This window comes from Lissotriton helveticus, chromosome 4_1 (genome assembly GCF_964261635.1).
Source record: "Lissotriton helveticus chromosome 4_1, aLisHel1.1, whole genome shotgun sequence".
NCBI lineage: Eukaryota > Metazoa > Chordata > Amphibia > Caudata > Salamandridae > Lissotriton > Lissotriton helveticus.
The window spans coordinates 2,058,472,977-2,058,479,299 of NC_136063.1; positions in this window are offsets into that span (position 1 = coordinate 2,058,472,977).

A 6,323-nucleotide genomic window follows, 5' to 3' on the forward strand; every position below is an offset into this window, starting at 1 on the left:
CGCCATTATGCGTTTCGCCTTTCACAAAGCTTGATCACATGGCAAGTTGCTTAGAGCTGTTGTCGGTATTTAAAGTGCTAGTGATGTACATTTACATTTACATTTAGTGCGCAGGCAATTACACAGTACAAACAACATAGAAAAAATACTGTTAAACCATGTTGTACATAGGAATTCATGCATCAATGCAATTTACACATTCATACAATTTATAAAATATATAAATAATTAAATATTTTAAAATTCATTGTAAATTCATGTATAAATACAAAATGATTTTTATGAGACTTTACCGGATTTTTAGCAATAAATTTGCTTATCTAGATCACGGTAAAGCCACATTTCCCTTAGGATGATAGAAATAAATCACTACTACAAATGTGTACTCCACATGTGTCCATCGAATAAAGCCCCAGTGGGCATAAACTCTTTACCAAATATTATTTGAATTCCTAATAACTGTGTGACAACCTGAAAAAAATACCGACATATAAGAGATCAACAAAGAAATGTGCAAATGAAAAATAAAAAAACTGTGCTAGTGCTAGTGTAAAAAATATATAGAGCTAATACTCCTGGTATAACTCTCTTCTAGTAGCTCATTACATTTTGAATATTAAAAAGAAGAAGTGCGGACACCTCTATAATCAGAAAAATACTCTAATAGATGGTTCCGCTCCCACAAATATATACAGTACAAGCTATAATCAAAAGAACTTCATAATATAAACCCTAGATTAGCAATCCTACCTCCTGATATTGCTTGGCAAGTTAAAAAACCTTTGTTGATGTCAACCGCTATCTTGTTTACCCCCAAGGAAATATTGCTGACTGACATAACAAATGTTATGTGAATGCATTGGGACAATGACTAAAGACATGTATGAAGGTCCTACGTGGCATTCAACCCGTTTGGCTGCTTACTGTCGAATTCTAAAATGTAACAGGTTTCGAGTAGGCGAAGCCCCGCCTCTCGATCTCCACCTCTTTTCTTGGGCCAAACAGAATCGATAACATAGTAAGATAATTGTGACAGATTTGAACTATGCTCAGTTTCGAAATGCCTTGCCACAGGGTAGGCTTGGTCCTTGGTGTTAATTGCCCTAATGTGCTGGAGTACACGTTTGTGGGCCAGTAAATGAGTGCTCCCCACATACCTAAGCCCTCACGTGCACTCCAGCACATAGACCGCATAGTCCGTCTTACAATTCAAACGCTTAGTAATTTCACGGGGTTTTAATGAAAAAGGGCTAACATACTTAGGGGGTCATTATGATGACGGGCGGACTTTGTCCGCCCGTCACCATAGCGGGGAATGGGACCGCCCGCCATAAGGGCGGGGGTCCCGGGGGTGAGATTAGGATGTGCCCGCCACAGTGGCGGGCACATCCTGTGTTTACAGCATTGTGGCGGGCGGTGCTCTCTGCACCGCCCGCCAAAATGCAGAAAATGCTTTTCACCATTTGCATAATAAAAGCGGCAGGCACCGCGCAGTGCCTGACGCTTTCATTATGCAAATGCAGGGGGGTACCACAGGTACCCCCCCTGTGCACCCCCCTACTGTCCTTCACTGTGGGGGCCCGCAGGGGGCCCCCAGAGTGAAGACCGCCTGCCTTTCCGTGGCGGCATTGCCGCCACGGAAAGGCTTGCCTCACAGCCCATTGTAATATGTTGGGCGGTGTCTTACAGACACCGCCACCATGTTACAGGTTTTCCGCCCCGGCCGCAAAGCGACCGGGGCGGAAAACAGGCGGGCGGTGTTTTTCACCGCCGCCTTCCCCTCCGCCATCCTAATCTGGCGGAGGGGATTTGGGCTTGCGATGTTGGGTGGTTTGCCTCCGCCAGGCCGGCGGTGGCCACCGCCAGCCTGGCGGAGGCAAACCGCCCGACATCGTAATGGACCCCTTAGTGTTGTTTATCCCATGTAGCTCGGTGGGGATTGGTCCAACAGTTAGGATGCTGCCAGAGCTCATTCAGAGTTTAAATGCAGATGAAATATCAGCACGATTATTGGAACTTCACCTCCCAGCAGGCAACGTGAAAACCCATTCAAGGCGTCCAGTCAGGACTGACAATTGTATTTAAATGCAAAGGAGGTGTTGTGTCAGCGCGCATGGTTATACTAATCACCTTCTGAGGAAGAAGAAATTCGAAATGCATTAAAGTGTGGACTGTTGCTTTTAATTACTGGCTTTACGTGACTGGCATACCAAATAAAGCTTACGGGGAAAAGCTCCTGGCGTGTGAGTGGTTCATTACTTTGTCACTGCTGTTCAGTACCAGAGTACAAGTGCTCCCTGTAAAATTGTGTTTATGGATTGATGATTCCATGATTTGCCTATTCGATGTACTGGTAAGTCCCTAGTACAGTACACTGTATGGGCCCAGGGCCTGTTATTCAACTGCTGCTTGTGGGCCTGCAGCACTGATTGTGCCACCTACATGAACAGCCTGTAAATGTAACTCAGACCTCCCATTGCAGTGTCTGTGTACACTTTAGTACTGCCATGTCGACCTGGTAAGTGCACCCACTTGCCAGGCCCTAATCTTTCCTTGTCATATATATAAGACACCCCTAAGGTAGGCCAAAGGTAGTCCCATGGGCAGGGTGCTGTGTATGTGAAAGGTAAGACATGTACTGACATGTGTGACATGTCCTGATAGTAAATCACAGTGTAGTACGTTTTTCCACTATTAAAAGGCTCTGTGTCCCATAGAATAGAATGGGAGTTCATTTATAATAGCTTACAAATATAACTTTAAATCTTGGAAAAGATAGGAAGGTAAAGTTTAGTATGCCTGAACTCAGAATGTGAAGATGCATCTTTTAGTAAGGAGGATTTTTACATTCTGTGTTTGAAAATATCACTTTTAGTAAGTAGATATTTTCTTACTTAGACATCCTGTGTGCCTCTGTTAGGTGTGTGTATTGACTGCCTGGCTTTGGAGTGACATGGGCTGGGGATTGGCATTCTGTTCAGATAGGGGTGAGGTGTGTCCTGCCGTTTCAGGGTGAGTCAGGGCTGGGCTTCATAGACCTGGGCTGCATTCAGAGTAGGGGGAGGAGATTTCTTTCACACATAAATGGGCCTGGTCTGCCTTTGGCAATGGGCCTGTTTCCACCTCCTGCCAGGAAGATGCACCAAAGAGGACAGAACTGGTTTTGGCTGGGCAAAGAGCTTCTCTGCCACCAGAGAAAAAAATATTTTGTGCTATAAAAAACTCTGGGATTCAAGAGGAACCTTTGCAAAGGAGAAGAGCTGGAGAAACTGAGAAGAAGTACTGCCCCTTCGCTTTGTGCAGGCAGTCTGGGGTTGGCATGCAGTAGCTGTTTCTACAAATAAAAGTACAAGGACTTTGCTGTGTGCTGTGTCCCCTGCTTGAGGAAGATCTCCAAGGGTTTGAAGTAGAGCTTGCCTCCTGTACTGAAGTATCAGGGATACAAAGACTTCACCCCCAGCCCCCATGAACTAATTTGCTGGGAGTTCTGACCTGCCAACAGGTGCCTGACAGTGTTCCAGGCCTCTGAATGTTGTTTCGCAGGATGGGATTTGCAAAAGACTAAAGAACTATGAAAATCGACTAATCACCTGGTTTTGATGCATCGCAGCATTCTAAGAAGAATTTCTGCCGCATTGCCGCCGAGGAAGAATTGATGCAGTGCATGCGCACGGTTGAAGTGTCTGCCATGCGATGAGTCCTGTGCACCATTCTCGATGTCCGAGATCACCGCATCGACTCTGCTGTGTAAGAGACGGCGCATCGAGGAGAGGCAGCTGGAATTGTCGCAGCGGATCCCAGAACTCACATATCGCATCATCCTGGATCATCATGCATCAGGTCTATCGCATTGCTGGGGGACGAAGTAAGAAACCAACACATCACCTTCCCACTCAGTAAGAAACTAACGCATCACCTCCTCTCCAGTAAGAAACCAACTCATCACTTCCCCAGCCCAGCAGTCAGGAAGCAATGCATAACCTTCCCTGTGTGTAAGGTTCCGACGCACCACCTTCCCTGCTACACTTTTTGCTTGTGTTTTTGGCAAAGCCAAGTTACATAGTGATGAAAGTATTGCATCTACCATTTTCTATAAACAGAACTATTTCTACCTTTTAAAGGTCACATTTTTGTAACTGTTTTATTGATTTTTGTTGTTTTGGTCTTGTTTAGTTTAGATACAGATTCATTCGTTTCCTATACAGGTGTATTGTCCATTTATAGTGCTTTCACTGTATTACTGTATATGTGAACAAATGCTTAACACACTGCCTCTGAGATAAGCCTGTCTGCTCATTCCAAGCTAACAAGGGGGTGAGCAGTGGTTATTTTAGAAGTGCTTTCCCCTTACCTTGACTAAGAAGAAGGGCCCATACTTGGACAAAAGTACAAACCATTGCTAACTAGAGACCCCCATTTCTAAAACTGGTGGACAGCAGTGAAGATCTGGACTTGCATTTGTGCCCTACATACAGTGATTGGTGTACACTACTAGTGTAGTGTAGACAATCACATAACCACATACAATTGGAGGGACATTTTCTTTTTGGACATTTTCTTTTTGCAACTTGAGAACTGCCAATTTTCACCATGACAAAACCAGAATCAAATGCATCTGTGGATATTGAGCTTGAAGAGGGTAGGGTTGAATCCTACACTGTGCGAAATTAAAAGCTGTCTGCAAGAAATGTTAAATCTCAGTACGAGGCGTCACCAGAAAGGAGGAATACCAAAAGGCGCTAAAGGTCTGGTTGGAATCAAGGAATGCCAATGAGCATACCGAGGAACCTATGGTGAAGGCTGAGAATTTAGATGGGCAGCAGGATGGGCTAAAGGATCTGCCGGAAGGGAAGTTACCGTCCAGGGTGGCAGCAGTCTGTCTTCAAAGGGGCTGTCTCCAGAGGAGTTGGAAGACAGAGAGAGAAGCAGAGTGCAGAGTACAACTAACTATAACCGAGGAATTTCAATGGTTTTGTAGGAGTGAAATGTCCAGCTAAATATGACATCCCTTAGTGAAAAAAAAAAAATATATATATATATATATATATTTATATATCTATATATATATATATATATAGATATATATATATATATATATCTATATATATATATATATATTCACTGAAAAAACCATAGGTTATAGACCATATATAGTTAGGAATTAGCATTTAAAAAACCTTATTTTACTCACACAAAACCATTGAAATTCCATATATAGTTAGTTGCACTAACTATATATCGCGCACCCGCAATCCACTGCTGATGATGTCACATATTACATCATTCATGACATGGTCAGTGACATCACTGATGACATCTCTGATGACATCTCAAATGACATCACTGATGACATCACTGATGACATCTCAAATGACATCACTGATGACTACATCCAGTGACTGTATAATTCTGTAAAGTTAAAATATGTCTTACATATTGAAGAATGAGTGGATGTATAAGTGTCTGGACGAAGGATTTAGTAGGTGCATGACTGAATGTATGAGTGAGTGATTAAATGTGTCTCACTGAGTGCATGGGTTAGTGACTAAACTGTCTTAATTTGTGCATCATTATGTCTGTTGTTCTGTAAACTGCTGCATGTGTTGATCAGTAGCTATATGAGTAACTATATGGGTTATTGATTGATTGCCCAAGTATTTGTATGGGAGACTGAGTGTGTGTGTGGCTAGCTGGGAGGTGTGTGACTCTGTGCAGATCAATCTGTACTTGTATCAATGATTGTATAAGAAAGTAAGTATGTGTTAGTACATGTTTGAAAATGTAAGGTGCTCTATGTTTAACTGTATAGACAAGAAAATGGAAGTCTCATTGATTCTTTACAGGACTGACTAGGTGTGTAAGTAACTCCATGGATGAGTGGCAGACTGTGAGTGTCTGTATAGGTGTATGAGTGCATATGATAGTGTTGTAAAGATGAGTGATTGTATGTATGAATGATTGTATGGGTGAATGAGTGAAGGTGTGTGTAGACGTAGCAATCAGTGAGTGCGTATGTAGTAACTAGTATTGGTGTGTCAATGGTTTCAAAAATTATACTCTTTTTAACACTGGGTGAAACAGAGGTTATATTAAAATGTGAGGAGATGCATTGTATTGTCACATGAATGATATCATCAGTGATGTGGTCATTGATGTCAAATGAGATGTCATCAGTGATGTCATCAGTGATGTCATTTGAGATGTCATCAGTGATTGATGTCACTGACCATGTCATGAATGATGTAATATGTGACATCATCAGCAGTGGATTGCGGGTGCGCGATATATAGTTAGTGCAACTAACTATATATGGAATTTCAATG